This window comes from Cygnus olor, chromosome 10 (genome assembly GCF_009769625.2).
Source record: "Cygnus olor isolate bCygOlo1 chromosome 10, bCygOlo1.pri.v2, whole genome shotgun sequence".
Lineage (NCBI taxonomy): Eukaryota > Metazoa > Chordata > Aves > Anseriformes > Anatidae > Cygnus > Cygnus olor.
The window spans coordinates 1021030-1033210 of NC_049178.1; the positions used below are offsets into that span (position 1 = coordinate 1021030).

General features: G+C 38.7%; 1 long non-coding RNA gene across 4 annotated transcripts in view; it reads right to left on the reverse strand.

Moving 5' to 3' along the window:
* LOC121075549 overlaps window positions 1-12181 on the reverse strand; it is a 45731-nt gene that overhangs the window by 20931 nt on the left and 12619 nt on the right. For 3 of the 4 annotated variants that reach the window (XR_005823014.1, XR_005823015.1, XR_005823017.1), the window contains exon 2: window positions 1188-1314. This is a non-coding gene — a long non-coding RNA (uncharacterized LOC121075549). Of the gene's footprint in view, window positions 1-1187; window positions 1315-9178; window positions 9352-9921; window positions 9962-12181 lie in introns of those variants that run through there. The other variant, XR_005823016.1, reaches the window with a different exon arrangement.

Here is a 12181-nt window from a genome sequence, read left to right on the forward strand (position 1 = left end):
AATGCCCTTTGTCATTGTATTATGTAACAGTGTTAAAAAGGTATAATCAGTAATACAGTATAAAAGTCAAATTAGAGTAATTAAAATGATTAAATATATTTCTTATTGAAACATATATCATTAAAAAATAAATAACCAGTGTAGGTGTTTCTTGTACATTTTCTCCTACAAAAAATGACGTTTCTGTTTATATAAACAAATTTCTGCAAACTACTTCAACTGTGAAAACACGTTTTTTTTATGGAAAGGGGTTCAGTTTAAACTTTATCTTAAGGCTTGGCATGTTGATATTATATTGGCTGTGTTTTATGCTGTGGAATTACTGTCACGTCCAGTGACGTCAGCATAGACCATGTCATTAACTTAGGGGTTCACCACTTCGACGAAGTGTTTAGCTTTCTGGGTTGAAGGGATGGAGAAATTTATTTGTTGGATAAATGGAGATTTAGGCTTTAAGCATAAGTGCTGTTTGGAAAATATGTGCTATTTACATTGTACACAAAACTGTATGATATACAGAGATATGAATGAATTACTATGTGAATGTCTGACATAAATGCACCATGCTTAAATATTTTGTGTTCTATATGTGCCTGTCAAGAAAGATCTTTTAAGACAAAAACAGTGGTAATGATTGTACATGAACTCTAACCAAGAAGCAACTTTTGAAGAACCGATTTCATCCTATATTGCAGAAGGAATACAGCTAGTAAAAGAGGAGCTATAATTTAACTGAAACTACTGAAGTACAAATTAAGGCACATATTCACCATCAACAACTTCAGTTTCCAAAGACACATGCAGTTTGATACAGAGGCAGACGCGAGAAGCACAGCTGGCTCAAGCACAGCTGGCACCTTTCTGGGAACGTGCCAAAAGTCCCTCTGACACCCACAAAGCTCCCAGTGCTGGAAACAACCAAGAATACAGGGCTAAAATTTGGCAGCTACTTATCAGCAAGCGATTTAGGGACATAAGGTATCTAAGCATATAATTACATTTTCTTAATTCCTCAAACACAGACTGCTGGTGCACAAAAGCTCTCTTGGGGAAATCAGGAAGAAATTGGACGGACTTTCCAACTGCAGGATTGGGAAGCTCACAGAGTCACAATTATGATATTAGAAAAAAAATATCACAAATATGTCATATAAACTGGAGAGTATAATGTATGGATAAACACATACCTGCTGCATTAATTGTATTTTGTAACAAAAATGATGAAGGCCAGTATGTGTGATTTTGGTGGGACAGCTCAGACGCAGATCATCTACAGCAGCACCCATTGCTCATGCTGTCTTTCTCTCCATAGTTCTTGAAAATAAGCAAAAATGTATTAAAAATCAAAATTGCACTTGAAATGATGACTATGCACAAGGACTTAAAATGTTTGTATGCAGTATGAGGAAAAGCTGAAAGAAAATAGAAAGCATCTCTGACAAGAAAGAAAAAAAGAAAGCTTTGAGATGGCAACACATTTTTGGAGCATAGGTAAATTCTCATAAATAAAACCAATTCTCTCTCTTTGTATTAGTTCATGACTCCTAGTTATATTAGTGGGATTTTCTTCAACACACCTTGTGACACAATGTAACATATTATTAGCGATGGACCTATTGACACGTACATGTTCTACCTGTTTCAAATACTGAGACTCATCTGTAGAGAAAGATTGAGCCAATTTTAAAATATCAGTTAAAAACAACTTCAGTACAACTTTTCTCCTGGTGTGAAGTGATGTGGCTCATTTGGTCTCATTGAAGCTGTGCCTGTGTGCAGCTGGTTTGCCTGATCTTCATGCGTGATTTCCCCTTGGGAAGTCTCCCCTTGATTTTGCTGGATTTGCAGCTGCAGAGAGCATATGTATTTGGATAATGGATCTGCCTCGTTCAAAATTGCAGTCTTTGAGAAAGACCAGCAGCTAAGCAGCACACCCAGAAACTTTAGCAGGAAATGAAGCTTTTTGTGATACAGAGAAAAAAAAATCTGTGTGGGTTATGCTTTTCATATGAATATAATTAGATATTGTACATATTCCTTCCCCTCTCTGGCTGATCCTTGCAGATCAATGAGTGAAGACTTTCCTGAGTGATCCTGCTTGTTTTTAATAATTTATATATATGTAAAACGTACTCAGAACTGTAAAGCCTATTCACATCTTTTTTAATCACAGAATTTATATAAAAGCTGTTATCAGTTTTAGAGGTTTGCAACAGAGAGCTGAAAAGAGTTACTTATTCTGTTTTAGAAAAGCACCGAGCACAAAAAAAATGTAAATCACATAGGTGGTCTTGGTGCCAGCAAACAAACAGAAAACAGGAAATTTAAATGTAAAGTCCACATTCCTTATCAAAAAAAAAAAAAAGAAAGAAACAACCAAACAAAAGATAAGAAGAAGGGGTCATTGCTCATTTTTTCCCAATATTATAGTAATATACATGTCTATTTGTGAAGTAGAGGAAGGACACATTGAGAGTGGTAGCATATGTATCTGATATGAACTCAATGTTTAGCTTCATAATTATTTATAATAAAGGAGTATAAAAATACCTGTATTTTAGCCGTTTATGACACAATTTGCATATTTTTCTTATGCTTTTCAGCTGTTGAATTTATTCCACCTTTTATATATATAATAGGTTTCTATAAATAGGTAGATTAAATAAAAGAAATTATGTGTGAGATGTGAATTCTCATTATAAAAATGTTTCTACCCCTCTGGCTTTAGAGATAACTTTCCAAACATAAATTGCTTCAGTAATTAGTTTTCCTGAATATATTACATATAATTACATAAATTTGTGGGTAGCATTTATTGTCTGAAACACAGAAAATACATAGTCCTAGGATAAATAGAAATGTTTAGTCCTACTTTAAAAAACAACACAAAATATTTTTTACAGTTATGAAGCTGTTTTGACATACATATGTTTTACTGTTGTCCTTGTTTTCTCGAGCTGTCAAAGTCATCTTTAAATTAAAAAAAAATTAAACGTAAGTTCCATTTTTCTTTTTGCTATTGTGGTTTAGCTCCTCAGATGGAGTAGTCCTGTCTTGACAAGTACAATAATACTAACTATACTTTATAGATCGTGAGACATAAATACAATTTAACTTCATTTCTCCTGTCACCATTTGCAGTTCATTGGAGGACCTAAAACTCATAACATTTACAATAAAACTCTATACATTATACTCTGATTAATTTTCAAATGACTAATTATTGGTTGCACATGCCCTAGACATGGAAGCCTTTTTAATTATTATTATTTTTATTTTCATCACTGCACCATTGTTTTTACTAGAATGAATTTTAAAACTTGAGCTGGAAGAAGCCTTGTGGCACAGGGAGGGAGCAGGAGCACGGATGCCCTCAGGGCAGGAGCACTCATGCAATGAGCTGCAGTGCCCCACATGGAAACTTTGCTCTACCTCAGTTTTGCAAAAAAATAATTCAATAAAGTGAGATAGAATTACAAAGAATTTGGTGATGCAAAGAAGGAGGAGGTCACTAGAGGAAAAAAAAAAAAAAAAGGGTGGGAAATGGAGTAATGCTGAGCACTCTTTTTTAGCTTTTTGATTCAAATGATGCGTGCCTAGGAATCTGTGGTAAATTCCACAGTCTTGTGTGGAGCCTGGACATAATCTTCTACAGCCACGAGTCAAACATTTTTGTCCACAAGGAGAGAAAAGAAAGATAAGCGATACTGCAGAAAAAAACAGTGCAAGTATTCCTAGCACACACAGTGAATGGATTAATGGTATTAAATCTTACAGAATATAATAAAAGCCTACATTTTTATTTTAAAAAATAGTATGGTTGTGTAGATAGTGTGCTGTTAAAGTATTTCTTACTTCGTAATTTTTTAAAGTATTGTATGGTGACATCACCTAAGGACACATCACTTCTTGGGGATTTTGTGCAGAATCTTAATGTTTACAGTAACAACATAATTTCAGAAAGTATCTTATGTAAATCCTTGAATCTCCTAGGGTCTAGGAATGAAATGTAATGCTAATTTGATTTGGTAATTTGTTCTCTCTCCCCAGAAACACACAATTACTACTTTTGAAAGACTTTTTTTTTTTTTCTTTTTCCATCACGCTTGGACTAAATTGAAAGTTGAGTCGGCAACAAAGCCCAGGCTGGGAAAGTAGCAGACCTCTGCTGCTCGGCCTGTTACAAGCCAGAACATACAGTGCTGGGAGATTTATTTCTGAAAATGGAATGTTCATTATCTTTTCTTTCTTTTTTCTTTTTCTTCCAAAAAATGGAAACAAAATAAGTCTTGTAATCCTGTAATAGTAATCTAAACGTGAAATGTGAGCTGAAAATAACATGCCTCTCTGTGCGTCTAGAAGAGAGAGGGTTTGTAGTTGTGTGTGTCTGTTTGCAGGAAAGAAGGGGAAGGTTGTGTGTGTGTGTATGTACAGTAGTGTAGAAATAGTTTATCAAATGAGTGGTTTCCTGCCCTGATCTGTAGATTTACTTTCTTCCATGAAAGGAAATGGAAATAATTGATCTGACTTCCATCAGCACATAAAAGAGATTGTCAGCAATTTGTTTTCTGCAGGGCTACTTAAAGATATGGTGATGTGGTAGAAAAGCAGAAAAGATCACCCACAAATTCTGCAGCAATCACAAATATGTGGTAGGCACACCCAGGGGACTGATACCTTCCATCATTTACAAAGTATGACTATCTTTTCTTTCTTGCTCTCTCCCCCTTTCTTCTCCTTTAAGGATACACGATGTCCCTCCAGGTTCTGCAGTCTGGGTTTGATTAAATAATTATGAACTTCAAGCAGCAAATATATCATTTACATTCCTGAACATGCCAACATGCGCCTTTTGTGGGGATGCCAACCAATACCAAAGCTTCTCTCATTATTGTCACTGAAAATACAGTGGTTCAATGTTTGTGCTATTTCCTGGATTTTGGTGATATAATGTTGCCCAGCAATTTGCTGCCAGTGCCAACAACACTAAAGAACTTCATAATAAATCCTTTCTATATTTACTCAGTCCACCACTGTGTCACTGAAATTAGCATTTTACGATCTTATGCTCCAAAGCACCTACTTTCTTTTAACTCCATGCTATTTTGAATCCTAACAGAAAATCCATCAAAGCATGGTTTCTTCAGCTTTTTTGTATAACGATTGCTGTCAGTCATGTTTGTTTTCTGAAAGGACCTGGAGCTTGTGGATCCATCATAGTTGATAGTAAAGATAAACCAAACAAGAGAGAGTGTTTAATTCTGAGATGCTACAAAGAGCTTGGCTTAAAATGTCAGATGCCACCACTTCATGCAGGCTCAAGTACAGAGGACAGAACTTACAAACAGAGAAAGATACCAAAGTAACAGGGCCAGATTCTGCTCTGAGCTCTGGATGGGTAAGCTCTGCTCCTTCGAGTGACAGGCAGAGTGAAGAGGGTGAGTTTGACTCGACCAAATGGCGATATCATGCTCATGACGGAAAATAAAAAGCAGTGCAGGTGCAGTCCTCAGGGATATTCCAGCCAACTCGTCGTGGAAACCATGGGGCCACTGCGGCTCAAATATTGTCCCTAGGTAATCCAGCCCTTTGCTTTAAAATGGTGTAGGATAAAATAAAAAACTGCTTTTTTTTTTTTTTTTTGCATTGAAATCCTCCCAGGGTACTCCTGTGAACCCTGAGTCTAAGGTCCTGTCCAAGTGGTCAGTATGGGGCCAAATTCCACCCACCTGTGGTCTTAGCAATGGATGGTGACACTATGGGATCTTCTCCCCGGGAGAAGGAACAGCTACTGTCCAAGCAGGGGAGCAGCCAGTATAAAGACTGAGGGGAAAACAAGAAGTAAATATTTTCTAGGAAAAGGAAGAGCAGATTTGTTGGAAGGAAAAGAGAGCAGAGGGAGATAGTTTTAATTATTTCAGTGGGGAAAGTGAAAGCAATGCTGTCTGGAAAGAGGAGAATGACTGTAGAAGAGAAGGTGCGTGAAGAGACATACTGTGGGACCCACAGTAATTTTATTTGTTTCTTGCTGAAATAAATGGTGGTTGGAATGTTTTGACTGATAGGAAGGGAATTATTGCTATCCTCTTGTAACCCCCAAAAAGCTCAACAGATTTTGCAGAATATTCTGGCACAGAGCAAGTCCATAAAAAAACACTCATCCCCGAGAACGGAGTATTTTGGAAATGTGCATGTGTGGAATCACGAGGCTGGGACGGAAACTGCTATGTAATCTTAGCTCTCATGGCAAAAGCAGCTCCCACAGTACTGTGTGATGTGGGTGCACGCAAGCTGAGTTACAAGCCTTCATAGACACAGCCTATCGTTACAAAAATCTCATGGCAAAAGTCGTTTAACTCTTCCTGTTGCTCTCCCCCGAGCCCTCGCAGTGGCAGGAGCACTACAACAGCAGGGCCACGGCATGGAGCTGGGAGGGAGGCAAGGCTTCACAGCACCTTCCAGTGTTTTCAGTCATTGCAGGGCATTTTGAATAAGAAGGATACTTGCAAAGAAAATGAGATACTGAAGCCATGCATGGCAAGACAGACTATCTGATTTACAAAAAATAAAACTAAGGGATGTTTTGGCTTAGCAGCTCACAGTGCCTACAGACCCGAGGGACTTGCTGCGGGCTGTCAGCCACCAGAGGACACTCATGTCGTCTCCAGCAGAACAGAGCTCTGGGCAGCACAGAAACAACAGGCGACTAAGCCGAGAGGCTCAGAGCTGAAAACCAACCTTTTCTTCACGTCAGACCCAGATCAGTTTTTGTAAACAGCTTCTAGAGCATGACCTACTGTTTGCTTCTCATGACACAGACTACAAAGCAGGATTCTTCTGATATTGGGCTGTACACCTTTGGACTAAGCCACCTATTAAGCTCTTTGCTTAAGCGTGCTAATGACACAGCGACATTTGATTAAAGGGAGAAAACATTTCAGCTGGTTGAATGGTTAGGGCAATAACCCAGTTTTTCCTCTGTTTCAGAGCTTTGTCATATTTATGCAACAGCAGTGCTTTTTATAACTTTGTTTTAAGCCCTACATACAATGAAAGGGTGTAAAAAGCACAGATAAACATGGAAAGAAATAATGTTCATGCAGTGCTGCATGCACAGACAGCTGGTCGTGTAGCTGAGTATTGTTAGCTAAAAGTCATACATGAAATTAGATAGATGAAAACATGGGACCAGGTACCAAATAGTGCCTCTGAGTTTATGCCTCTGCTGGGGCCTCTTCCCCCAGAAGAGGCATGCAAACTCCCAGAAACTCAGGGAATTCAGCATATAAACTAGTAGCATTCAATCTGAAAGAATCCAAACAATGAAAAACACCCATTTTTTTCTGTTTCTGATTTTTATATTCTAGATGTATTGCTCAAATTCTTTCCTGGTGTAAATCTCTTGAGCTCAGTATGTCATAGCTACAATCTGAGTGAAAAGCATTTCAGTTACCATTATAAAACATATGAATCTCTGGAATAAAGAAATCTTTTCTGCCACAACATTCTACATTGGCCATATTCTGCTTACAGAAGGATGCGGCATCTCCTTCCTGTTGGGACTGAGGCGAAAGGTAGGGAAAGGCAGGTTATGGGCTCGTACATCTGGTTAGAAGCAGGCTGGGTGAATGGGCTGGCATGGCTTCCAGTTACTCAAAGCAACACCGCTGAACTGAGCAATGAGCCTACACATTTTATGAGTTTAAAAAGTAGGCAGAGACCGAGCCCTAATTCTCTAAGACTTGTGGTATGACCAGAAACCACCTCCTTTTTTGCTTCTGATTTTCCTCAGTAGTAAGGAAAACTGAGCTACAAGAACAATATTTCACCAACCATTTCTTCTAAAAGTATTCTAATAAAAACATCCTGAAACTAGCATTCAGCTACTTCCTTTTATAAGTTCTTTTTTCTTCTGAGTTTTAAGATGGTGGTTTAAAGCAGTGGTTTTAATCCAAATTAAAGAGCACAAAACAGAGTAAACATTATTACTGAAAATAATAAAAAAAACTTAAATTGACACGTAATTTATGATTAAATTACCAGCCCAATTAGCTACTGAATTTATAGTAGTCCTTCCCTCAATTTATCATTAAATGGCTGAGAAAATATCCATAAAGCAGATTCTGGGTTTTTAAAAATCTGAATATAAGCAACTGAAAAACAAAAACAAAAAATACCTGTGCAACTTTTCAGAGCCTCTGAGATACTGGGGAATACAGCAGATATCAAAATCAGTTTAATTTATTTTGTCTGCTTCCATCTGTGCACACTGAGCTGCTGGCTTGTTGCGATGCTTGATTTGTTATTTTATACCTCTATGTATGAAGGTCACTTACTCTACTTATGTTTTCACTTATGGGACTTCATTCATTTCACAAACTACTACTGCAAGGATGATAGAAAAGTCTGTTGAAAGATATGAAATCCCTATGATACAAAGGTGGCAGTGATTATTCTCACACTGTGACTATTGGAAGGAAGTTTCCCTGGGTTGATTTTGGACACTGTGCTCCTAGATTGACAGCTTTGGTACATTAGCAGCAGTACAGGTTGCAGTCTACCAAAAGACCTTTGTTAACAGTGTGCAAATGCACTTTTAAGTTATTGGATTTCTTTTTGCCATTGTCTTTGAGAACACTCAAGCATTCCTACACACTTTCATGCCCAGCAAAGCACCTTAGAGCTGGTTAATATCTTAAGATAAACCTATAACGCAGCGTAATGTTTTGGTGTTGGGTTGTTGGTTGTTTTTTTTTTTTTGGGGGGGGGGGGGGGGGGGGGGGGGGAGGAGGGATGTGTTTTTTGTTGTTGTTGTTGTTTTCATTGTTTTCAGTCTGGCTGTGACAAAAGCCAGAGAGCCAGATCCTTGTAAATCTGAATAAGGTTTCTGAAAAAGAAACCTTACTTTTCTGAAAAAGAAAGCTATGCTGGCTTACATTTGCTGAGGATCCGATAAGCTTGGTTACATTTCCTATAGTTATGACCCATGTTTGAGTTGATGGTGAAGGCAGCTTGGATATTGCCACTCTCTCTTTTCTCATTATTGTATTTTACTCTCTATGGCAAAGCGCTTACCAGTGCACCTTGCCTGCACAGCTCTTCTAATGTGTTACTATAGGGAGTGAGGAAAGAGCAGCTTTTCACTATTAACCTGTTGGTGTTTGTATCAAGTACTTACCTGGACACTGGATAAGGCTCATTTCCAACATAAAAGTCTCAGGAAAGGCTGATACTGCAGAAGATGACAATAAGGCTGAGGATGAAGAACCCTGGGCCTGTTGCTGTGTTGTTCTTTTCCATTCAGACAGCCATGACTCGATTACTTACTAGATAGTCTTTCTGCATGGCAAACTATAAAAAGAGGATCTCTTTTATACAAACCATTGTAGCTGTTAAGCTATGTGTTTTTCTACATACTTGCTAGAACCATCTGACTAACAAAACACTCTGGTATAATTGAAAAATAACCCATGATCCCCCTTCTTCAACATGGAACGTACATATTATCAAAAGGAAGCAGTGGCACCAATAGCCATTGGCTTCAACACATTTGGGAATTCAGTCCTTTTGGTAATTTGATCTTTCATTTTCCACCACACAACATTCAAATGCTATGTTTTCACCATGTACAGAGAAGTGTTGCCTATTTCTTAACCCTAATCCCTCCATGTTTCTATCTTCACTAATCTATCCATAGCGCAAATTACTGTATCCCTATTTTCCACTTCTACAACCACTTTGCTTCTCAGTAGTCACACAGTCCTATTGGACATGATACAACTTTCTTGTTTGATTCTCCAACTGTCTTCATCCTTATTGCTCATTTAGATGTACGATCTCTATACAAACTCTGAGAAGTGAATTAAGCAACAATTACTGTAAAAAAAATCGGCCATCCTCTTAGACTTATCTGTACCTTACCTTGAGTACACATGGGCAGAGAATGGCACATGTTCTTTTCCACTCATTATCCTTACCCTCAGTCATGCTAGTCAGCTCACACCCGTAAGTAGAATAGAAATGCATGTGATGCCCCGAGCTTTGCCTTTCCAGCTGTTCTGAGCACTTAGTGCTCCTCTGATGCTCTTTTAAAAAAGGTTTAAAAGTAAGTGCAAGATTAAACAGGACTTCAATAGCAAGAGTCTGTCTGACACTAGGAATTATTCCTGCCATGATCATCACTAAATAATATTGCTGCAAGCAAGAATCGCATTGTGCAAACCAAATAAAAACAAAGCAAGCCCTTTCAAACCCTTAGAGCTCTTCCAACAATGTTTTATCAAAATTCATAAACTCACGTTTCAGGAAAGTACTGTAAAAAATCTGATTTGCTGGATGGGTGGGGTTTTGCTGGCACAGCACCAGGTCATACGTATGGGATTCTGCCATGTTTGCTATTTTCTTTTTCAGGTAAAGAGAAGAAAAAGTATGTGAAAGGCATGAGCAAACTGCAAAATAATCAAACTCCTTTCCATCATTAACCTTCCTAAAAAACAACCAACCAAACTAGATGCAAGGCAACAGTAAGTGAAATAGAGCACAAAGTATCAGTGATTAAAAATATCACATGCAAGAAGTATATGCAGAGCTATTTGGGGGCTAAGTCCTCTGATGGATGCAGTATTTGCAGGGGTAAGAGAGAAAAATACCTAGGTTATATTACAGTTCACTGATTTATGGGAAAACATCTATTTTACCACTTTTTGCCATATTTCCATTGATTTACCTGAAATATCAGTTTTAAATCTTTGTCTTCCACCTGTGCCAATGAGTACATCAGGACATTATAGATGTGTCTCTGTGTAGCCTCAACACTCTTTAAAGCACAAATGCCTGCCATGAAGTGGTAGGTGTGGATTCTCTCACCATGCAGCTCTGGAAAATGTCATCTTCTGGACCCACCTGAGACAAAGGAAGAGTCTACTGCCTTCAAGTACTCGTGGTCACTTGGCTGTTAGCTCTTTCTGCACATTTTAACAGCTTTCTAACCTGCTTTTACCTGATTGAGATGAATTTTCAAAGCACTGTGACAAACTGTTTCAGTAGACCTGGCTTATTTTAGGACTATAATAACATCAGGCTGAAACAGCACATTAGGTCTTAAAGTCCAGTCACCTGAGACTGCAGAAAAAGTATCTAGCACAAAAGAGCCCAGCGAGTGTTTCCCTACACAGCCCACCTACTGTGGCTGCAGTGGTTTCTCAACATCCACTAAGAAAGTCCAAGTAGTAAGGTAAAAGCCCAATTATAATGAACTTCATTAAGAAAGCAAGCAGTTACTGACATTACTGACCAAAGACCTATGTCCCCTGATAGAAGAGTTTACTAATGAACATCCAGGATCGCTTTAGAAATGGATTACCTATGCTGTCATAGAAGATTATTCTTATAATTTTTAAGAGAAAGCACAGCTCCCAAATGTGCAGCCTTGCCAGCCTTGACGTGGAAGGAAAAATTCCCCCCTGAATCCAAATGGGGAGGCTGATTTATGCGATTGCTGAAGGCACCAGCCAGGTGCTGGGGAGTCTCATGTGCCTGACTTGCTTGCTGGCTGTGATAAATCTCCCCAGTTCTACCGGGGGCAGCCAGCAGACTCCAAAACATTTCTGAGAAGCCACATAATGCATGAAGACCCACCCCCCCCTGCCCAGGTGACCAGCCTAAGCACAGTGCCCATGACCTCGGAGGCAATCAGAAAGCAATGCAAGAACAGTTCAGCAAGGAGGAGCTGCGCCTGACCCTGCACCAGGCATGTAGGTGTGCAGGACTGAAACACAGCATGTTCCAGTAATTTGGGATGACAGAGGAGACATTGCAGGTTATTACATCTAGCGCACCTTGGAGCTTTGTTTTGTCTAATGCGTGTGATATTCTGGGGCTCCGTGTTCTCACCCCAAAGTCTGGGAGGAAGCATAGGGGGAAGAAGAAATAGTAGCAAGAAGGAACAAAACCACTACTATACTCACACTGGCCCAATACAGAGACCTGGCCACATTTGGGACAGATTTAGAAAACTATTTGGCAGCATCTGTGGAAAAATGGAAGATCAAATAACACCTTTCTCTAATCTAAGTGATTTCTGTAAGTTAAATGTGAAGCACCCCAATCAGCTACAACGATAACCCTTCTACTGTTGAGCTCATATTGTCTGTCTTTGATTTTTATGCATGTGGTTGTATAC